Here is a 25,724-nt window from a genome sequence, read left to right on the forward strand (position 1 = left end):
AAATGTGAATGCATACATATATATTCCAATTACATATATATATATATGTATATATGTATGTATGTATAGGGGTGTGTGTATGTGATTGGAATCTCACACATACTCTGTTTCATCTAAGCAGGCAAATAAAAAAGCCACGACACTGAAATTTCAAATTTCACCCTGTCAAAGTAATTTGGAAGCAATTCTCCTTCCTGAGTTCTGAACTACTTAGTTATGCTCACCTCAAAAAGATGCTCGGTAAAGAAAGCAGTTTATAAAATGTTTGAGAGGGAGCAGGTTCAGTTGAGGAAGGCACACTGTTATATGTTATACCATTATTTGTAGGAGATTAGAAATCAAGTGGAACGTATGCATTCATTTCTTCCCCAGCACCTCTATAATGGCTTGCAGAAATTCCCAGACATTTATTCCAGATTCTTTGCCACTTCAACCATGATTCATCCTTTTCTTATTTCCACTACAGAATGAAATGAAGCTCTTCTTTTCTAAGACAAGGCATACAGGGTTCATTTGCAGATGCTATTCATTCTGGGATGCTGCAAATAACTGGAATGACCAGAATTCCTCAAATATTTGGAATTAGTTATCTAGACTAATGAATATTTCTCCCATGGAAATTACTGATAATTCAAAATGCCTTTTTTATGAATAACCTATGGAAATACTTAATAAAATATTTAAAAAGACAGTATTTGCTTTGAGCAAGGAACAAAATAGTCATAGAATATAAGGAATGAGACAAATCTTGGAGATCATTTGGTGCAATTCCTTTACTTTATAGATAAGAAAAACTACAGACCATGGAAAGCAAGTAACCCAAAGATAAGCCATAGTAGCAGTTTCTTGGATTGTGCTTCATAACATGTCTCTACCACAACCACATCCAAGGCTTAATTCAGTAACTGGCAAATAGTAAGTGCTTAAGAAATATTTATTGACTGGTTGGTTAACTGGCATCCATTCCAGATAAGTATAAGGAGTTAATAACAAAATAAGAACTATGATCCTGATTTCTAGTCCATTGTCCATTACTGTGGGATGTTCTGCTTTTCACCATAAAAAGTACTGAAAACTTTTTTTCCCCAATAAACACTTGAGAGTTTCATTAAATTTGAAGTGTTTGGTGTCGTCACCGTTGTTTTTTAAGAAACTCCTTTTTCTTTTATAGGCCATATCTCTCAGTGGTGTAGAATAGTAACAGTTTACACATTATGACAATTTATATGTTATGAAGCACTTTTATAACCATCTCAGTATTTAATACTGAAAACAATTTTGTGAGAGAGAGACTGAAGCTATTATTATTCCCATCTCACAGATGAGGAAATCAAAGATTACAGAAGTCAAGTGACTTGTTCCTAGTCTCATTATTAGTGTGACAATTAAATCTAGGCCTTTGGAGCCTTAGGTCTGTTTTGTGTTGTTTTGTGTTTTTTTTGCCCTATCACCATTGTTTCCCAAGTTAATTTTGCTATGCAACATTTTGTAACTTGAAATATATTGCCAAAACTTATTAATACTAATCTAACTTGCAGAGAGAGACTAACTGGTGAGTATTTAATGCTTCTTGAATAAAAGAGGAAGTCAGGCAATATTGGAGCAAGATAGAAGAAATTCAATTCAGTTTAGTTCAACAAACATTTAAGTTTTTTGCTCTGTACTAAGATGTTAGAAATACAAATACAAGGATGAAATAATCCCTGCCCTCAGGAAGCTTACATTCTGAAGCTTATTTTTTATGTAGGAAGTTACCATATGGGTTATGTATTTTGACTTATGTAATATCAAATTCACCCGGGGTTGGGGGGGAGGGGGAAAAGGAGAGGAGGGCAGAAACATTACTTGCATCATTGTATCCTCACAGTGGTGCAGTAGAGAGAAGCCTGAAATTGGAGTCAGATGAACTGGGAAAAAATGCTATTTCTGTTACATGCTAACCTCAATGGTCTTCATTTACTTCATCTGTGAAAAGAAGGATTGTATCAAAGCCCCTAACAACTATCAATCCATGATCCTTTGAATATTTTTTGGAACAAGTGGAATGAGGGGGTGTAATATCTCTGGAATATAGTCATATTTTCATTGTGGATTCCCAAATAAGTACCAATTATACCAATTTTAATCTTAGGATAATTTAGCATCTCATTTATTTACTGACTTCAAATGTCATTTGAAGGAATAAAAGAACTTTATTAATTATTTTCCAGAAATCTCAACATTGAGATTTTTTCCCCTGACAAGAAAACTACAAAACTTTATTAAATGTCTTTTCTAAGATCATTTATGTAGTTAACTTCTCCAGATATTATGGGAAGTATTTACTTTTTATCAGTGAAAAGTTCAATAGTATTTATCCAAAAATGATTTCTCATGAGGATACAGCTTCTTCATTGTCTTGCTAATCAACTTTTTTATGTGATTTATTTGTCCAACAAATAAACTTAGTTACAGTGATTCTATGTAATCAGTTAAGATAGATGTCAATCAAAATTCCAAGATGAAGGCTTGAAGGAAGGGGGGAAAAAACAATTTCCCAATAACTACAATGATCCACAAATGGAAAAACTGGAAGGAATATTTGTGAGTATTTGATACAGAAAAGATATTAAGTGGAGATTGGATTAGATGCCACTGAAATTTCCTTCCAACTCAGATTCTGTGACTTTGTGATTTTTGAGAATATATTCCTATTGTCTTTACTCTTTTGCACTGAGAAATTAAGAGAAACATCTGCATATTTCCAACTCTTATAAATGAGGTTGGATATTGAAGAAAATATACTATGAACCCATTTTAATGACAATGATAGGTAATTGTGTGTCAAATTGCTTTTTCAAAAGGATAATATAGAAAATTAAATTTTAGAACCTTAAGAAAATGTTCTTTTGAACTTGAAACTGTTATACCAATTTAAACTTTAAAATTTTTATTGGTACATTTTATTTAATACATCATTCACTTCCCTATAAGTAACCCATTGCATAGTACTTCTTTATTAAAAAAAAAAAAGTTAAGCAAAATCATCCAATGTAGTGACTGAAACTAACAATATGTAACTTTTGGGGGTTTTGTATTTTACCTCTTATTAATCCCAATTTAAGCCTCACTCAATACCTTTTGCCACAATTATTACAACTGTCTCATAATTGATTTGCTCCCTTTCTAATCCATTCTTCATACAGCTGCTTTGGCTTAATTAAAACTGGTAAATTAAGTTCATCTAATAATCTATTTGTGTGGATATCACATAAGTTTCACAACTCCAACTATTTATTGAACTTCTCAAACTGGATGTTTCATAACTATCTTAAACTCAATGTCTCAAATTGAATTCATTATTTTTCATCTTACATCATCTCTTCTCTTCCAAACTTCTTTGGTGAAAGAGAATAATTTGTTCCAATGGCCATGAAGGCTGCTGAAGCAGGTACTGAGGAGCACTTAGAGTTTAGGCCATCATCAATCATCCTGATTTTTGCCTTGCCAGTAGACCTCAATAACTCTGGAAAAATAATTAAATCCAATTTACTCCAAGGCAAGACCACCTATGATGTCATTGATCCACTTTCAAAATGATTCAATGCCACTATTTCCTTGTTGTTCTTTGAATAAGACACTATCTCCCAAATCCTGGCATTTTCATTGACAGTGCCCCATACCTTCTCTGGCTTCTTCTATCCCCAAATAAAATCCTATAATTTGCAAGAAGGCTTTCCTGACTGACCAGGCTAGTACCTTTCACAAGTAACTCCCTTTTTTGATTATCTTCAATTTATTCTATTATATTCTTTATGAATGCTATCTATCCCATTAGACTGATTTCCTTGAAATCAGAGACTAACTTTTGCCTTTCTTTGCTTCCTTGCATCCTTAGTAATTAGCACAGTCTGGCACATGAGAGGCACTTAATAAATGTTCACTGACTGACTGACTTTTCCCAATTTACCTTCCTCTTCTTTCCCCTTTCTGCAATTTCTTCATGAATATTGTTTCCTACATTATACTGTCTGTCTCCCCAAAAACCTTACTCATCACTAAATCATTCTCTCAATGACCTCATTATCTCCTTCTCTCTTCTTCTTCCCTCCCACTCTTCCTCAATGCCCTTGTCTCATGACCCATTGAACACAAATTCTTGTCATTGATTTATTCTCTCAAAAAAAAAAAAAAAGACTTGCTCATCATTGGATCACTGCCTCACAATATTCCACATCTCCCCTTATTCATGGGATCCCGCATAGGTGTTTGCTTTCTTTGTAGAGGACTTCTATGTTCTTGGGTCTCCTCTAATAATAGGATCTTAAGTGTAGAGATAGAATAAACCTTAAAGGTCATCTGGTGCTTGCCTTGAATAGGAGACACATGGTAGTTTAATAAATATTCATTAACCACCTGATGAGTTGAGTCAGTTTCATGGTAATCCACTGCAATTAAGATTCTGAAATTTCTCTTTTCAAAGGCCTAATTGAATAATGAGGCAGCCAGGTGGCACTGTGTATTGAGTGCTGGGCTCAAATCTAGCCTCAGACACTTCCTAGCTATGTGATCCTAGGGTAGTCACTTAGCCCTGTTTAACTCAGTTTCCTCATCTGTAAACAAGAGCTGGAGGTAAAAGTGGGAAATCACTCCAGTATCTTTGCAAAGAAAACCCCAAATGGCCTCACAAGGAGTTGAACACATTTTTTTAAATGACTGAACAATTTAATAAGGTATCACTGTAACCTGTGGAAAGAGACAGGATGCCAGCACAGGATTCTTTGACTGATAGTATGTATGGCTCAGAACCTTTTTCAAATTTACAAGGGGCAAATTGGGACTGTGTGCGAGAGAATGAAACTAGATAATCACTACATGAATAAAAATGTCCTAATAGTAAACACCATGGAGGAGGAAATAGCAGTAACTCTTTGAGTATATAATTAACATTATGAAGAAGATTAAGTGGGTCTATGTGCTGAGGTAATGTAAATATACCCATCAACTCAATCAGCACCAAATAATCACTAGCATAACATATCTGGGTAAATATAAGCTCTCATTGTTTTGCTAAGCTGACAACTAACTAATCAACTCTCATTCATGAGAACAACACAACTATGATTAAAAATAAAATCCAAATAGTGTGGCTTCATTTTAAAACTTTACCAGTTGATTAGGAACATCAGCAGAGTCTTTCCTCGTCATCCCCTCCTCCGAGACCGACTTCATCAATCTGGACAATGAAGGCAGGCCACTGATTGGAGGGCAGACCTGAAAAGGATTAGACACTTAGCATGGCATTCTAAAATACTGTAATTACAGTGCAATTAACTATACTGCATATTAAACGTGCAACTCTGAAATGTGTGCAGACTCACCAATTATAACTAGTTATTCTTCAAAGAATTTTTGCCACCCACACTGAATTTTTCTAGTGCTTCTTTGTTATAATTCAGGCATGACAGTCACTAAGATATCCACATTACCACATCTTTGGAGGGACATTGACAAGCTGGAATGTGTCCAGATGAGGGCAACCAGCATGGTGAGGGGGGCTTGAAATCATGTCATATGAAGAGAGGCTAAAAGAACTAGATCTGTTTATCCCAGAGAAGACAAGATCATGATCGGTGTCTTAAAATATTTAAAGGGCTCTCATGTGGAAATGCAGTTAGATTTATTCTGATAAGTTCCACGGGACATCTAGGACCAAAGCAAGTTAGAGGGAGAAAGGTGGCAGTTCATTTCAGGGAAGGATTTTCTAACATTTATAATTGTCTTAAAAAATAAATTTAAAAATTGAGTAAGACATTTATTAAGGATGCATATAAGAGGAGAAAAAGATAGGCTGGATAAATAACAAGAATGGGGAATAATAATAGATAGACAAGCTAAATACTTTCAGAAATGGTCAGAAAACCAGAAGTTCTTTTGTACAAGGAGTAGTAGATCCTCAGTGGAAGATTTTCTGAAATATATGTTCAAGAATGGCATAGGATGAATAAACAAATAAATGAAAAAAAGCATTTATGAAGCCCTACTATATGACAAGTATTGTGCTAAGTTGTGGAAATACAAAAACAAGCAAGGAAGTCAGTCTCTGCTCTTAAGAAGCTTACATTTTATTTAGGGAATACAACCTAAAGGAAAAATTTGGAAAAATGGTAAAGGATGAAGAAGAATAAGAGCCAGCAAGGGTGCCTGTCTGATGGAATATATTATAAATGTCTGGGCAGTGTCATGGTAATCTAATTCTAGTAAGACAAAGTGAATACTTACTTATCAGAGCTGAAGATGGCAAGGTGGATGACAAGAGGCAAATAGTATGCCCTACAAATGCCCATGAAGTAGAACGGTGCTTTGCTTCTGGACAAGAGAAGGTAAGAGAGCACTTTTCAGAGGCCATTGTCCCAGAGGTAGAGTCCCAGTCCTGATGAGTAGTAAATGAAAGTTGAGGGATTATTATTTCATGTTCATCTTTATATTTCTAATACCTTGTACAGCATGTGGGTATATAAAACATTTAATACATGCTTGGTTATTCTGGAGTAAGTAGTACTCAAACTCATGAAATAATGAATCCACCAAAATATTGAGGCAAAAATAGAATGGGTTGCTTTGTAAGATAATATATTCCTTGTCTTTGGAAGTGTTTAAGCAGAGTTTGGCCACTTATTAAACATTGTAAAGGAGATTCATACTTTATGTATTGATTGAGTTTGACTGTTCCTTTTAACTCTGAGGCTCTATTATTAAATTGACTCTATTATTCCATAGGGACTATTAATAAAACATAGACCTTCCTCTTAGAATATTTAACCATGAATCCATGAATCTTCTTTAAAATATTCAGTAAGTGACCAAACTCTGCTTAAATATCTCCAAAGAAAAGGAATGCAATACCTTACAGAGTACTTTATTCCATTTTTTCCCTTTGATACTTTCAGGGACTCATGATCTCATGAGGTGGGTACTCCTTCCCCAATATTCTATTGAAAGAAACCCTAGATGTACCCCTAAGGGCTTGAATAAACTTAAATTCTATTCCAGAATGTATCCAATAAAGAAGAGTGGATCAGGGCAGAATAAGTAACCAGCTCTAGTAGCAAGCGTATGCAGCATGGATCAGAAGAAATAAACATACTATCCCAGTTATAAGGATAGTCAAGGAGCTGGGCTGTCCTCAAGGAGGAGAAAGAGAAGACAGGACATACTGAGTGACTGAGTTGTGCATTGATCCTAGCAGGGATGTCAAAGCCCTGAAATAGATCCCATTAGACCTCTTGACATGTGCCCTTGGAAGAAGGTTTTTTGTTTTGTTTTATTTTTGCTTGTCTATAGAAAAAGGGAAGTTTGAACTTGAGCACCTGAATTTTATTTCCTTGAACTCCAGAGTTTTGGATTTGCTGCTCATTTCTGATGATTGTGACTTAACAATGTTTGGTCAATCTGAATGCAACCACACAAAATACCCGGCTCTGGAGTCAGAGGCATTGGGTTCAAATCATACTTTCTTGTGATTACTATCTTTGTGATTGGCTAGTCTAGAGGAAAGAACCCAGAAGCTGGAACAAGAGGTGTCCTTGAATCCTTTCTTTTTCCACTTTCTTCATAAGAGAGAGATTTGGGCTAGATGGCCCATAAGGTTTTTTCTAATACTATGAATTTATATAGGTTCTAAAGTGGAGATATGTATCCTGTATTATCCCCATCTGTAAATAAGACATTGTGTGTAAAAACATTTGCAAATTTAGCTTAGAGACCATTTAACATAAATTTCTCTTGGACTTAGATCCAAATCCTTCCTCTGACCCTTACTAGCAATAAATTTGCAAATATTTTTACATACAATATCTTATTTGAACCTCACAACAAATCTGAAGTAGGTAATATTATTATCATCCTTACTTTACAGGTGGGGATAATATAGATTAGACATATCCTCTTTAGAACCTTAAAGAGGTTGTGACATCCTTAGAGTCACAAATCTAGTAAGTGTCACAGGCAGAATTTGAATTCATGTCCATGATGCTCTCTAGCACACCATGCCGTTATACATTATTCACTTAGTCAGCAGTGTTCCCTGGTAGTTAAATTTTAAAAGTATAATGGTATTGGATTTTGTTCCCTAAAATATGCTCCTTCCTGAAAGGCAGAATGGTTAAATTATTAGACTTAGGATCAGAAAAACATTGATTCTTAAATTTTTAACATTTAATAGCAATATTTCATTCTTTCCTTTCAGTTGTATTCAACTCTCCATGACTTTATTTGGAGTTTTCGTGGCAAAGATACTGGAGTGGTTTGCCATTTCCTTCTCTAGATCATTTTGCTCATGAAAAAACTGAGGCAGAGTTAATTGACTTGCCTAGGGTCACACAGCTGGTTATTGTTTGAGGCCCGATTTGAACTCATAGATTTAGATTTAGGTCTCTATCCACTGTACCACCTAGTTGCCCCAAAAGCAATGTGACCAAAAACAAATTAATTTCTCTGACTTCATTCATGTCCTTTTCCATAGATTGAAGATGTGTGTATTAATATCTGTAGAGTATCTCACAAGGTTGTTGTGAGATCCAAATGAGATAATACATATTGAATGCTTTGTAATCTAAATTGTAAATTCTTCACAAATATCTTTGTGTGTATAAATTTCATTTATTATCATTATTTCATTCTCATTTGTTTCAATGCAATTGAGTTTGGAACAGTCATGATCCTTCTCTTATTCTTTGCTTTTTAATGTTCTCTCTTTAATTGCACATGTAGACAAGATAACTTTTATTATATTGGGCTCTATACTAATCTTCTTATGGTTTCACTAAAAACATCTTCAGGATATTCCATCAGCAGACAGATTGTCAAGTGTATCTTGTCCTGTTTGCATAAAACTATAATTTCTTATGCTAGATCTTTATTTTAAGAAGCTTTTTATTTCATTTAATTTGGAGATTGAAAGTATATGATAGGTCAACATCTACTCAAATACTTGCTCTTAAGTTTTTATCAATCAATGTTATATACAAGCAATTGTAAGCAGCAGTTTTATCTGCTCATTTTATATCTTATTAATATTCTGGTCATCTTATAACACTGAATTTTCAGGGATATATGATTGATATTTATTGTGTATAGATTTGTTGTATGTATATAAATGAAAGAGCTTCTGGTATATAATTCTGGTCATCTGGTCATATCATACTAGGTATCAATAAGCACTAAATTTTTGTAACTTGCTTGCTATGTTGCATTGTTTCTATCATTTTCCTTGAATAGTGGATGCATCAGTTCATTCAGGTTGCTAAAGCATCACCTTTCTGTAATTTCTGGCTGCGATAGCCTGATCATGAGGTGACAGCACAACTCCTTCCATTTCTATAAGCAAATCCATGACTCAGACATTTGTTCAATGTTCCTTTGTCGGTATATTTTTAGCTGATTCCATGAAAATGTCTCCTGTGGAGGGAGGGTGGATTTTTTATCCTAATCCTAGGATCCTAGATGTTTCATAACCTCTATTTAGTGACAGAATACTTTCAGTTATATATTTGGTTTTAATTCATTTGATAAATTCATCCAATAAATCCAATATTATCTACTTATTGTCAACCTACTTTTTGTTTTAGTGGTTTATCAATGAGGATTATTCAAAGAAATGAAGAAACTGCTACATATCTCTTCAGGCTATACAATTTTAGCACTAACTAAATAGCCTAGTTAAAATTATCTATCAGGATTTCATGATCTTTCATGGGCTAAAATTTACATATTCCCATACGACAAATATAGACCTCAACATACCTTGCAAATTCAACCAATAATGTGAACTGAAATTGGACCAATAAAATGGATGGAACAATTGCCCAGAATTACCAGGACATAACACTGATCCATGATACCTAAGAATGAAATGTTTAAATAAGTGTTTCTAGAACAAATCTTCATAGTTTTTAAGCTATGTGAAATGAAAAAAAAAAAAAAAAAAAACTAAGAATATAGAGCCTTAGCAGAGAAAATCACAATCACATGGAGAAATTATCAAGGACATCTCAAAAATCTTCACGTATTTATGTTACATATAACTCTGCCTATATATTCTTTTCTTACAGCAAACCTGAAATAGATAATATACTTATTATTTATCATCCTTACTTTATAGATAGGGATAATACAAATTAAACATCCTTACAGCTAGATAGTTTACTTCTTAGGGAGAAAACCTATTTCACCTTTATCTTTGTATCTTCAACTCTTTTTTTTTTTTTTTTTTTTGGAGGCAATCAAGCTTAAGTTACTTGCCCAATGTCACTATCTAGCAAGTATTACCAGCTAGCAAGTATCTAAGATTGCATTTGAACTCAGGCCCTTCTGATTCTAGGTCTGGTGCTTTATTCACTGTGCCACCTAGTTGCCCCTATATTCAATTCATAACACAAAGTTGGCACTTAATAAATGCTTTTTGATAGATTGGTTAATTAAGAAACTGACATTTTATACAGAACCTAAGCTTTTTGGGGGGTTTTATATACTTTATCTCATTAGCTCCTCACCACTACAAGTGAGTGTTAGAGGACACAACAAAGCTTTGTAGTCAGTCAGTCAATGAATAAGTATTTATTAAGGATCAATAATGTGCCAGGCACTGGCAATACAAAAAAAAAAAAGTGAAAAATAGACCCTCCCCTCAAGGAACTCACAGACTAATGAAGAAGTACAAACTAAGTAGAGGTCATAGTGGCAGAGCTGAAACCAGAACCCTTATTTCTTAATTTCCAATGCAATGGACACCCCACAAAATGAAGATGGGGATGAAGATGATGACACACAAAAACACAGGTTTGGGCACCCATAGCAAAATCCTGACTGCAAATTAATTGTAGTCTTTACCTGCTTATATAATATTTGCATCATTAGGGAATTATTGAGTAACTGGTTTTAAGTCAGCAAGGGGTGAAACTTCACTCCTATTAACTTTGTACTTTAAATCCACCCTCCAAGGCAAGACCTTTCTGAAAGAAGGGACGTCCTGCACTTGACACAGCTGTTAACCTCCTTCAAAATGTTTTAGGAATAAGCACACTGAATAGACAAATCAAGCCACAAAATTAAATCTTCAGCATTCTGACTTCTGCATTAGAAATGCCATTTCTATTTATCATACGACCTAACTGTGACTTATATGCTACTCATTTTTGTCCATATGTACTCTCCTGTTGAGTTATATCAAGTTGGACTGGCCTCATTATAGAGAACCATACCTGAGATCCCACTACATGTACTTAATCCTAATGATAGCTCCCAATTGCCCAAACAGAGAATAGCAGAAAGGTGACTATCTCATTTGGCAACAAATTATGCCTAAACTCCTGCATGTCATCCCAATCTCCCACAGATTTCTAGTTTCTCACTTAAACCTCACAAAGCACACAGGATTTCAGCGGCCATAATATGAGTAATACAAAGTAATGCATTTTAAATCCTTCTTTTTCTTTAATATCTACCTCAGACATCTTTGCCTCTAAATTTATTTTTTACTATGTTATCTTTTCTCACCTTTAAATTCCCATATAGATTTCTTTATGCTTTTCTTATTGTGTTTTTATTGTTATTTTTTAAATTAATGCCACCTGGGTTGCCTAGAATATTTATATAAACTCTTCTTGGTGATGTCTTGAGGCTGTGTGCTTGTGTGAGGTTTAGAGCTCTCTTCAGGGAGAGAACCATGGAGAGAGAGAATAGATTTTTTTGAAAGGTAGACATATAGAAGACAATTAGCTCCTTAACGGCTCTGATTTGCTGATTGTCTTTCTAGATATTTCTGGAAATTTCTCCTTTGATGATATCAATACCCTTTTCTTTCACTTGAGTGATTTTGCTCCCAGTGGAAGAGCTCATTCATTGCATATATTGTTTGGAATAACCTCTTATTTCTGTTTTTTCTCTGTTATGATAAATAGCTTTTCTCACTATTCACTGTTGGTAATGATCTTTTGTTTAACTAGTATTTGGTAAAAACTGAAAATAAATTTGAAATTTTCCTTTCTCTTTTAAGACATGGCAACCAGGAAAGCAATTTGAAGATAAAAAAAAATTCCCTTAGATAACAATATAAGGGAGAGGAAAATATGCTTGTCCATATTACATAGACATATATGTATATACATAATAGGTATATATGTATGTATGTATCCACATATACATGGATATGTATAAAAAAACATATCCATATATGTATGTATGTGGATAGACAAATAAATACATCTCTTCTCTTCTTCTGCTCCTCTTAGATAGGAATAAAAAGTTTCCCTTGGAGATGGATGGGCAAGATTCAAAAGATATTTATTCATGGTTCCCTGTAACCTTCATTTAGATGACCCATATCAATCAACATTATATATATATGCATACATACATATATCACATGGGCAGTATATACACTACATGAAGATGGCTGACTGTCCCAAATAGAAATAAGCTCTTTCTAATGTGAGATACTTTCATTTTATACCTTCCTATAGCATCTGTCCTAATGCTTTACCACAGAGTAGGCCTTTGACAACTATTTGGAGACTGTAAAAAATTACAGGTATAATAATAATAATAAAAAAGAATCCCCCATAGTAGCCTAGTTCCTGCCCCATGCTTAAGCAGTAGGTTTTATTGAGTTTTTTTTTAAGCATCTATCATCTAAAACTGTTGTGAGAATAAAAGATAGTATTTGTAAAATGTTTTGCAAACCTTAAAACATTATCTAAAAGCTAATTGCTGCTGTTATTATAGACAGAAAACCTGAGTTCTAAAACTGCCACTTGCTAGTTATACCTTTGGACAAGACACTGAATTTTCTGATTTTCTCATTTGCCAAATAGGAATAATAATATCTACATTTTCTATCTAATCAGGTTGTTATTAGGATCAACAACCAGAACTGGACTCCAATGAGACAATATTGTACTAATATAGATATGGATGATCCACAAAGTTTTCTTTATGTAATATCTAATTCTAGCTCACTTCCAAAAAAAGAAATTAATGAGAATTCTGTGTTTGTTACATCAATAGAATAGCATTGTCCTTATTGTTTTGTACATAAATATACCAGTAGTCATCATTGTACTTTCTTAAACTTTTGATTCATTTTATAAAATACTTATGATAAAGAAAGGTTTTTTATGGTAGGTAAATACTCATACTTGTTGATAAATAGTAGGATATCCTTTTTTTCCTGAGGAAAATGTTATGATGCATCTTTCCCTTCACTGTGTCATTAGCCTCTCATTTTTAATAAATTTCTTTTGTCAAATAAAACAAATTATAGTCTAGAAACTGAACTGAGAAGCAAATAATTTGATGTAACAAGAGTACTGTAATGGAAGAGGAATTCTTTTAGGGAGAGAGCTGAAATCCCCAAGACAACATTTATCTGACTCTTTTGCATGTTAAGTTGTGGCAATGTAAAAGCTAAAGACTGTGGAGATTATTTAAAATTGGAGCAAACCCACTGAATATCATTACACTGTAAAGGAAATCCAATTCACACATACACACATTAGAAAAGGGGCACTGTTTCTAAATACAGTAGAGAATATGTTTTGTAGAAGTCGGCCAATTGGTTGTTGCTGATTGTTAGGTAGCAAAGAAGCTTAAGTAGTGACTTGCCCTTTCTGTAGAAATCCAATTGAGAAGGTAACAGTTATCCAGTCACACAATAAAGATTGAGGCGATAAAATCACTGTGAACTCATTCTGAATATGCATAATAATAGTGCATTAACATAATATGAATAATGCCAGGAGACCTTGAATGTTATTTTTTTTTTAATGTATTTCGATCTCTTCTGAATTTCTTTTCTTGTAATGTGTAAAAGTAAAGAATTTAGTGCTTCATTAAGGGGTCAAGGTTCTAAAGGAATCCTCCATTTTGAGAGGTTCTGTTTTGGATGCTGTCCCCCATTAGGTTTCCATTTGACTTCCTCATATTTCTCTCCATGTGTCACAAGATAATTTAAAACTAGTACCAATAGCTTTCTGTCATAGTAATTACTGTAAATCTACCAAGACTTATTAGGTTGTGAAATAAATGTCAGGGTAGAATAATCACCACCATAGGAAAAGTATCATCTCATTGAAATTTGATCCCTGATACCTTTTGTATCCCCTGTCATCTCCTCAAGGAGACATTCTTTCTGCATTGCATATGCTTTTTACATGCAAATGAATGGGTTATCAGTTTGACTATACTGCAGTGAGCTCCCTAGATACGCAAACACGAGTTTGAACATTTGACATGGATCTATATATTTATGTCTAAGTGTGGGGTAATGGAAACAGCATTGGCCTGCAGACCTGAATTCTACCAAGATAGTTATGGGACCTTGGTGGGGCAAATCACATCACATCTTTAAGCCCCAGTTTCTTCATCTGTAGAATTAGGGGTTGGAAAGGTTAGTATATAAAAACTTCCTTACAACTCTAACATTCTGGAATTCTAGGACCAATCATTAGCAAACATTAGGGGCAGTTAGCTGGCATAGTGGATAGATTGCCAAAATCTTGAGTTGGAGAAACTCATCTTTCTGAGTTTAAATCTGGCTTCACATATTTACTAGCTGTGTGACTCTTAGCAAGTCACTTAACCCTATTTGCCTCAGTTTCCTCTTTTGTAAAATGAGCTGGAGAAGGAAATAGCAGACCGTTCCAGTATCTGTGTTGAGAATATCCCAAATGCAGTTATAAAAAGTCAGACATGACTGAAAAAATGGCTGAATAAAATTTAAGTATCTCTTAATAGCCAGACAATATGTTAAATGCTATAGGGGATACAAAGAAGAGTAAAGTAGGGCAGGTCAATGGTCAAGACTCCATGTTCCCAAGAGAGAACTTTGTCCAGTGGGAGAAATTCTCTATTCTATGTAAGCATTCTTATGTAAATTGTGATTGTGTGTAGAATGATGATGGAGAAAGAATATTTTTATATAGAAAAATGTTAAAATTCATACATAAAGAAAAAAAATCTCAGATAGATAAAATGTTGAAAAAGCAGACTGTTTTGATAGCTTAAAATGACTGTACTGAGAATTTGAGTACTTGAGAAATGAGTATTTGAAGGCAGAGAAATAACTGGTATATTAATGACTATAGGGCACTGTAGGCCATCGTTCATTTATATGTGACTATTTTTAGAGTTTTGAAGTTTATAATTGGCAAAATTATAAATCACATAACTATTTGGGGATTATGTGAAGGTTATATAGAGACTGTTGGATATATACCTGACTGAAAAAGAGACTTCTTGTTTTATATCATGGTTTAAAAGTGAGTCACTGACTCCTAAAGGTCTCTGATTTGAAGTGTCTGGTTTTAACTTGGGATTCTCAAACTTTTTTTTAAAGAATATGTATATTGTTGACTACATTTCATTATAATTGGTTTCCTTTGTCATTTGATGTATTTTTTATGCATTTAAAAACAGTGTTGTGAATAGAATAGAATTCTGCCAAAGATGTTTGTAAAATACACAAAAAGATTAAGAATCCCTGTTTTAGAAGTTATTAAATAGTGAGCTGGAAAAATAAGGAAAGAAACAAGTGAAATGATTGCAGGAGGAGTTACAGGGGCTGGGTAGGGAATCCCAACTGTTTTACTGGAAACTTGTTATTTAGTATAAAAGCTTAGTTTTAGCTGATTGGTTGGAGAAAAGATGAAGCAATGGCTGGAAGCTCATTGGGGAAGAGAGAGAAAGAGAGAGAGAGGGAAGGAGAAAAGAAAGGAGGGAAGGAGGAAGGGATGGAGGGAGAGATGCAAGGAATTCTATCTAGGAAGCAGAGACCTACTAATATGAAGATGCTGGTTATGTGACTGAACCAACCCAGAAAGCAAGAATTGGAGGTTCACTATATGCCCTGGCTTATTCTAAAAAAACTAAACTCAAAATCAAGTATTTTATAAACTTGAGAACATAAGCTAATTGCCAAAGGACACCTTGTTTGATATTAACTTCTGGAAAAACTGGAAATAAAATTGGGGGGAAATACAAACAGGTTTAGAATAGCACCTTACACTAAATACCATAAGTTCCAAATGAACAACCAGCTGAAAAATAATTATTGACAATCATATGAAATATTTCCCCAAATCACCTATAATGAGAATATTGCATAACAAAAAACCTCTGAGGTTTTATTGCATATCCACAAGGTTGAAAAGATGACAAAAGGTGGAAATAGTCAACAGTCAACACTGTATAGGCTACAGAAAGATAAAGATTGAATAGAATTTTTCTACCACTCTAGGAAGAAATTTGGATTGTATTTTTAAAAAAAGTAATTATTAAAAATGGCTATTCCTTTTAACCCAGAGATACTATTGAAAGACATATGCCCCAAGAATATTAAAACATAAAGCAAGAACGCATATATCCAAAAATACACAGCAGCATCAGTTTTGTGGTAGAAAAAAAGTTGGAAATAAACTGAATATCAAAGTAGAAAATGATAAACAAGGGAAAATACATGAACCGATGCAAAATGAGTATACAAGAAATAGAAAAATAATTTATACACTGTCTACAATAAGTTAACAGAAAAAACTATGAAACAAAATTGAATCCTGTGAAATTATGTTGATCATGCTTTTGGACCTGAAAAAGAATTGAGAAAAATGTACTTCTGTATCCTCATTGCAGATGTGGGAAACTATGGATATGGAATATAGCCAAACTCTTTGAAGCTTTTGTTGGTTTTGCTGGTACTTTTTCAAAATCTGAATTTTAAAATCTTTGTAACAAAGCCAAGTTTACATGGGATAGAGGGAGATATATTTGGGAAAAAATATGTAAAAGCAAAAGTATTAATTTTCAAAACAGAATTAAGGTTCCCTGCATTATGACTGATGAAATAAAGTAACTACAAAATAGTTTAGGAAACAAGAAAACTAGCAAATTGGGAGGAGGATGACAATCAGGGAAGACATTAAATTAGGAAGTCAGTGGTACTTGAGCTGGATCTTAAAGCAAAATAGCGATTCTATCAGGGAGAGATGAGGATATTTATTTCAGGCAGAAGGAAGAAAGGAAAAAAAGAAGGAAGGAAGGAAGGAAGGAAGGAAGGAAGGAAGGAAGGAAGGAAGGAAGGAAGGAAGGAAGGAAGGAAGGAAGGAAGGAAGGAAGGAAGGAAGGAAGGAAGGAAGGAAGGAAGGAAGGAAGGAAGGAAGGAAGGAAGGAAGGAAGGAAGGAAGGAAGGAAGGAAGGAAGGAAGGAAGGAAAAGTGTATTAAGAACCTGTTATATGCAAGGCACTATGCTAAGTGCTTTACAAATATTTCATTTGACCTTCACAACAACCCTAAGAAGTACCTGCTATAACAGTTAAGGAAACTAAGGCATACAGAGGTTAAGTGACTTAGGATCACATAGTCAACAAGTGTTTGATATACCTGGATTTGATTCCTGACTTCAGGCCCAACACTCCACTGTGCTTCCTATCGCTCTCCTTGCTAGGAAATGGAGTGTTGTTTGTAAGAGAGAGCACAGTTTACCTGGATCACAGAATACCAAAAAGATAATATATAAAATGAAACAGGAAACCGAGATTGGGACCAAGTTATGAAGGATTTATATTGACATAATTAACAATAATTACATTAATATATTTACATTACCAGAAAAGTTTATATTTTTTCTCAGAGGTAACAAGGAACCAATGAAGTTTTTTGGGTAAGGGATTAGATATAAGGAAAATTGATTTGGTAAGCAGAGTCTAGGACAAAGTAGAGTGGAAAGGAGTTTTCCAATAATATAGAAATTTCTTTTATTTCAAAGTGTAAGTTTTTTGAAGATTGCTTAAGAAAGAACCACTAGATCCTTTCTTATTATCATGAGTTGAGGATATAATATATTCATGTTTTGTATGAGAAGATGAGAATAGTTCTATTGCTTGGCTCTTATCTAATTTTAATATCTGTATTCTGTCTCCATTAATACCTTGCTATTTGCTTTATGGTTCATGATTATTAATAGAGTGGCTACCAGATGGGGGCTCAAGCTATATGTCACAACTGCTTCAACCCCAATAAGTCACTGGGTTTTTAGAGTCGAACAAATGGATAATATGCCTATCTCTCCCAAACTAACATAGTACCTTATACAGAAATGGCCTAGTGTAGTAGAAATAAGAGAACTTATAGAGTCAGTAAATATGCATTAATTGTTTAATAGACATTGAATTAAACAAAACAATAGTGTTCAAAGGAGGAAATTTCACAGCCTCTACAGAATGAAAAATTTTGAGACATACTTCAGCCATCATCTAATTTAATTTCATTTATGGGTAAAGAAATTGAAACCCAGAAATGTACCCTTGAAATACTGGATATCCCAAAAATCTTAGTGCAATTTTAAGTTTCAATAGCATACAATTACACTAAGATTTTTGAAAAACCCTATTTTGTTGTTGTTGTTCAGTCATATAATCACGTCTGTCTGTTCATGACACTATAGATTATAGCATACCAGGTCCTTGTATCCTCCCCTGTCTCCCAAAATCTGTTGAACTTCATGTTCATTGTTTACACGATCCCATCTATTCCATTTTTTGCTATCCCCTTCTCCTTTTGCTTTCAATCAGGGTCTTTTCCAATGAGTCCTATCTTCTCATTATGTGGACAAAGTATTTATTTCAAGCTTCAATATTTGACTTTTCAATAAATAGCTTGAATTAATTTCTTTAATTTAGGGGCAGCTAGGTGGCTCATTGGATAGAGCAACAGCCCTAAAGTCAGGGAGACCTGAATTCAAATCTGGACTCAGACACTTAATACTTCCTAGCTGTGTGACCCTGGGCAAGTCACTTAAAACCAATTGTCTCAGGAAAATAAAGAAAGTATTGACTAATTTGATCTCCTTATTGTCCAAAGGACCCTCAAAACTTTCCTTCCAAGGAAGAAGGGTCTTTTAATTTCATAGCATCCTATTTGAGTCCAAGAATATAAAAGATGACGTTGCTTCCATTTCTTCTCCTTTTATTTGCCAGGAGTGATAGGACCAGTTGCCACGATCTTAGTTGTTGTTTTTTTTTTTTTAATTTCAAGCTAGTTTTTATATTCTCTTTTTTTATCCTCATTAAGAGGCTAAATTTTCTGCATTCTCTGTCAGCAGAGAGTTTTTTTTTTTCATATCTGAATTTTGCTATTTCTCCCAGGTACCTTAATTCCAGCTTTTAATTCATCCAACCTGACATTTCACATGATGTGCTTTATATATGTTTTATAAATTAAGTGACACTATAGAGCCCGAACAAACTCTTTTTCCTATCTTAGATCATCAGTTATTTCATATTTGGTTGTAATTGTTGCTTCCTGTCCTGCATACAGATTCCTCAGGAGACAAGTAAAATAATCTGGTACTCTTATCTCTTTGATGACTTGTCACATTTTGTTGTAATTCACATAGAGGCTTTAATGTAGTCAAATAGATGTTTGTTTGTTTATTTGCTTGTTTTCTGAAACACTCTTGCTTTCTCCATAATCCAGAAGATGTTGGCAATTTGACCTCCAGTTCCTTTGCCTCTTTGAAAACCAGCCTTTCTTTCTGGTCAGTCTTGATTTACACATTGTTGAAACTTAACTTGAAGACAAAAATGGCAGACTTTTAAAACTTTTTTTTATTTTATTAAAGCTTTTTATGTACAAAATATATGCAATGTTTTTCAACAATGACCCTTGCAAAACTTTCTGTTCCAAATTTTCCCCTCCTTCCCCCATACCCTCCCCCAGATGGCAGGTAGTCCAATACATGTTAAATATGTTAAAGTATATGTTAAACGCAATATATGTATACATATTTATACAGTTATCTTGTTGCACAAGAAAAATAGGATCAAGAAAGAAAAAAAGCCTGAGGAAGAAAACAAAATGCAAGCAAACGTCAACAAAAAGAGTGAAAATGCTATGTTGTGGTCCATACTCAGTTCCCACAGTCCTATCTTCGGGTGTATATGGCTCTCTTCATCACTGGACAATTGAAACTGGTTTTAATCATCTCATCATTGAAGAAAGCCATGTCCATCAGAACTGAGCATCATATAAATGGCAGACATTTAACAAAAGCAGAAGAGATTAAGAAGTGGCAAAAATATGCAAAAAATTCTACAAGAAAGATCTTAACATCACAGATAAGCATGATGATGTGGTTACTGATCTAGAATCAGACATCCTGGAGAATGAAATCAAATGGGCTTTAGGAAGCATTGCTAACAATAAGACCAGTGAAAGTGATTGAATTCTAGCTGAGCTATTTGAAACACTAAAAGATGATATTGTTAATGTGCTTTACTCAATATGTCAGCAAATTTGGAAAACAATTTACATCCTAATTCCAAAGAAGGGCAATTTCAAGGAATGTTTAAATTACTACACAATTATACTTATTTTACATACCAGCAAAGTTATGCTTAAGATTCTGTAAGCTAAGCTTCAGCAATATGTGAACCAAGAATTACGTAAAGAATAGGCTAATTTTCAGAGGCAGAAGAAGGCTCTGTATCTCCCAGCATCTCACAGAGCCTTATTCAGGTTAGTAATGTATGAATATCCAAAATTATGTCTTATGGGAAAGGGATAGTAAAGAGGGAAATGACAATCCTTAATCTCATTTGCTCTTTGGTATATTACTCTTGCTCTCTTGAAAAATAAGAAAGAGATCAGGAAGCTAATTATCATCATAATTAGCTTTCTGCAAAGAGATTTCCAGGAACTATAGCTCCATTCTACTTTCAGCCAAGCTACTGACTACCATTCTCAGACATCTGAACAGATTTCCTTGGGAAGAGACTCCATAACTTGCTTATACATTTACACCTTTCTCCAAACCAACCCTGACCTGGACCTGCTAAGGTTAACAGATACTTATCACCTTGCTTTAAGCTAGATCTAATGGACTGTTCACCTAGCACCTTTAAAAGCCCTGATCAGAAAATGAAAATCAGCAGCAACACTGAAAAGGAATGGCCTTTTGCTATAATAACAACAGAATAATCCATACCCACTAAGTGCTGCTAATAACACCTTTAAACAAGATCCCTTTTAAAGTGCATTTGTGTGTGGGGGGGTGTTGTGTGTGATATTGCCACATTCTGGAATCATTTCACCTCCTCTTTTCCTCTCCTGAATTCTAGTTATAATAAATAGCAATGAAAATAATGAGTTAAGGATTTCCTTAAAATTATTCATAGGGTTAAGTTGTAGAAATATCTATTACTAGCCCCCATTTTACAGCTGAAAAAAATTGATAAGAGAACTGGAGTCACATAAATAATAAATAATGGAGCTTGGAGCAGAACTTGAGTCTTCTAAGTCCAAGTTATTTATTGCTTCTATGACTCTACTACTATAGCTTCTGTGGCTGATGCTGCTACTCTACTCCTACTATCATTATTACAACTTATTTTTATGGTATTTTAAGGTTTTCTAAATGCTTTATATATTTTTTTTTGTTTAATCTTCACAACCTTGTGAATATAGGTGCTATTATTATGGCCAATACGAGAAATCTGAGTCTCAGAGGTTTACTTAGGTTTGAACAAATCAAATCTTGAAGCAAGATTTGAATTGAGTACTTTGTTAACTTCAAGTTTAGCAATACGTTTATTATGTGATATAGCCAGCTGATATTAGTATCCCTAATTCATAGACTTCAAAAGGCAAATTGATTTCCCCACAGTCCCATGGCTAATAAGACATGGAAGAATGACTTGAACCCCAAAGTTTAGCCCGAAATCACTTGCTGTGTCAATCATTCATTTGGCAACTACCATATATCATCCTGTGTAAACTTGGTTGTCTCCTCAACTAGATTATAAATATCTTAGTATCTAATTATTTATGCTTAGTCACTTAGCTGTGTTCCATCTAGAAGTAAATGAAGCTCAAAATTCCATGTTTATGGAATAAATCTACTCAGTAATGGAAACATCAAACTTGTCTTTTCCTTCTGACCAAAAATTCTTAAAAAAAAAAAAAAAAAAGCATGCTTCCTTTCTTCCTTACTTTGGACAAAAAGAAAGGGAACAAATAAGAGTAGTAAGCATACCCAAGTGATAATACAAGCCATTTTGTCCCTAAAGCCAGACAGAGTTGGTGATTTGTCCTGCTTGCATAAATGAATCAACAACCATTCTGCTTAATGGTAAATATGAAAAATATGTAAAGGCTAGGAGTATGTGGCCAGCAGATCAGTACACTTTATAAAGGCAAATGTAATAATAAAGAGAGCAGAGTTTTATAAAAATTAAATAATGAAAATGGCATTCAGAAATCCATTAGCAAGGAATGATGATGATGAAAAAAAGTAGTACTTTCAACATAAGCAAAGACCTTTGCTTTTAAAATCCTTAATGAAGATGTAAAGTACTAAAAGCCACTGAAAAGTCTTGGAAAATCAAAACTGTTTAAAAAAAAAACTAGACAGGAGCCTCCATTCTCATAATGAACCTCAAACTTAATGCCAGGCATATTGGCTAAATAGCTGCAAGCTGTATAGATGCAGTTTGGGTCACAGTCACTGTCTGGTATTAACCCCTGAACAGTTTCTTATTTTCAGGCCTTGGGAAGTTGGCCAAGTTGGACTTCCAGTGTTTCCCTCTTTTGGATTCTACCGTGACACCTCTGTATAAACATCACTTTGGGCACTCATAACGTCAATTTTCTCTCTTGTTCCTTCTTCCCCCGTCACAAACTGTACTCAGAAAATGATGGAATAAATTTAACTCAGCTCTCTCTCCCAAGGTGATTTACATCTTAAGGTTTATCTCTCTTAAATATCAGAAAACAAGTAGAGAAATTTTTGTTTTTCCTGGGTAATTTTTGTTTTGCATTAGCTTGTTCCCTTTTTCAGGCTCCAGAAATCATACCCTGGTGTTATAATGGCCATGTTCTGGTAATCTAATTAGTCAATGTGAGAAAGAATTGGGATAGAGAATGAACTACATATGTATTTTGCAAACTTTAAAATATTATGTAAAGTTAAGTATAATTATTGTTAGTTATTATTGTTATGCCTCATTTTTCCTTCAAATAATTAATTTATAAAGGATCAAAAATACTTTGGCAGAGGAATATTTATACAAGTATGTTAAAAGACTAGAGAAAACCAAATCAATAATATTTCTTTTATTTCAATTTTTTAAAATACTGAGCATTTATTTCTCTCTCTTCAATGAAAAAAGAAGAAAAAACCTTGTAACAAATATGCACAATTAAGTTAAAATAGTACCATATTGTTCATATCCAAAAATATGGCATCTCATCCTGCCTATCAGTCTACCTTTCTTCAGGAGGTAGATAACATTCTTCATCACTAGTCTTCTAGAATCAAGGTTGATTATTGCATTGACCAGAATTCTTAAGTATTTCAGATTTTTTTCATTTTTGGAACATTATTATTAGAGTACAAATCACTATCCTGATTTTATTCATTTTACTCTGTATAAGTTTGTATAAGATTTTCTGAACAGTCTCATCATTTTTGTAGCACAAAAGTATTTCATTGATAAGCCATAATTTGGTAATTGATGAACCTTTAGGATACATTGTAAAATGCTTCAAAGTATTACAAACCATATTACATTTGATCTTCCAAGTAAAGTAGGCAATACAGGTATTATTCCCATTTTACAGATGAGGAAATTGAGTAAACTCTGCCCATCTACATGAGAAGGAATTGACAGACCAGTATCTTTACCAAGAAAATCCTATGGCCATTATAGTCCACAGGGTCATGAAGAATCAGTCACCACTGAAAAACAACTTATTGTTAAGACATCAATGATTCCTTTAGATGCCTCCATTCATGAAGTCACATAACAAAGTATGCATATATAGAGAGTATCATAAATTATTTGTCATACCTGTCAAACATATATTCAACCCCATGTTGTGGGATTCACTCTTTGGGAGTTGATTATGTTTTTTGTACCCTATTCACAAGTCTGAACATTAGCAAATATCTCTTAATCTATATTCCTATTCTAAATCCCTGAAAATTAGATGGGTTTTCCATAAAATCTTTCTTGTCATCTCAGAGATGGCCTCTGAGGATGTTTTAAATTACAAAAGGATTGTCTTCTCAACTCTCTATTCTAAAACCAAAAAGTGTGGTATTCTGATCACTTCTCTAAATAGCCAACTAAAAGAAAGAACATTAGGGGTTGGTTTTTGCAGAGTTCAGATTACAATTAAACTGAGTGTAAAACTAAGAAAGATAGGTCTATTGCTTATAAGATTAACATTTGATTTCTGACCTTGTCTGTGATGTACTCACAGAGAGCAACTCTCTTTAAGCCCCCAGGAAAATGGGTTTCTCCATTGCTGAGTTTGCCCTCTGGAGAAAGGATAACTAGAAATTTGTAGCAATCAGGCATCATGGAGCAATCATGAAAATCTTTAAGATTATGATTTGGATAGATGAGGGTCTGCTTAGGAAACATCACTGGCAATGTTTACCTTGATCACTACCTTCAGTCCTTGGCCAAAAAAATCTCACATATTTCCAACAAACTGAAAGTCTCAATCATTCCCTCCTGTGCTTAGCATTTTCTTTAATAATGAAAAACATCTCTCATAACTACGTTTAAACAGTTGTCATGCTGGAAGCTTTTTTTAAGGAATGTCAAAAAGGAGAATTTTTAACAGAAAACAAAGCCAACGACTTTGAAGAGCAAAGATTTTAAAGTGTTAATGGTTTTTGTTTTTTTTTTTTTTTTTTTGGTTTTTGCATCACCTTTATTTCCCAGTACAGCCTTTCTTCCTTTCCTCACACAGTACAACCTTTGAAGACAAAGAATAAAAACAGTTCAGCAAAACTAAGTGATATATCAACCAAGCTTTACATTATTATTTTGGGTTCCACACATAGTCCCTAACTCTTCAAAGAAGGAAGGAAGATTCCTCTCATATTTTTTCTCTGTCGTCAAGCTTAGTCATTAATAAATACACAGAATTTAACTTCAATTTTGTTGTTCATATTGTTTACATTGTTACATTGTTAAGTCATTGTGTTGTTTTCCTGATTCTCTTAGTCTGCATCTGTTCATATGTTTTCTCATGCTTCTTTATATTCATTATGTTCCATTTCTTATAGCACTATTATTTACTATTCCATTAATGTACCACAATGCATTTTTCCATACCCCAATTGATAGGAATCTCTTGTGTTTACAATTATTTGCTAGTACCCTCAAAAATGTTGCTCTATTTCAATGTGTATGGGAATTTTCTTTTTATGATTGATCTCCTTGTGTTATATGTTTAGCAGTGAGATCTCTGTATCAAAGAGATAAATGAACATTTTAGTCACTTTGTCAATAGAATTCAAAATTTGTTTACAGAATGGCTGAACCAATTCACAGTTCTACCAGAAATGTTTTAATGAACCTTTCTTTCCACAACTCATCCAACATTGACTATTAACATCTTTACTCATTTTGAAAATTACTGGGTATAAGGAAAACCTCAGAGTTTTGATTTCATTTTCTTCAAGAATATATTTTAAAACAGGAAAAAAACCTCCAAAGCTATACATCAGCATTTCAACTTGACTTTTTTATCTCAAAAAAAAAAAAAAAAAAAAAAAAAGCCTGTCCCTAACTGAAGATAGTGATGGGGATCACATTTAAATAGGATATTCCTTGATAGTTCCAGATTCTCCTTCCCTAATAAGGTTTATTTTAAAGACATAGACACCATGTCAGTA

This window comes from Antechinus flavipes, chromosome 2 (genome assembly GCF_016432865.1).
Source record: "Antechinus flavipes isolate AdamAnt ecotype Samford, QLD, Australia chromosome 2, AdamAnt_v2, whole genome shotgun sequence".
Taxonomy (NCBI): Eukaryota; Metazoa; Chordata; class Mammalia; order Dasyuromorphia; family Dasyuridae; genus Antechinus; species Antechinus flavipes.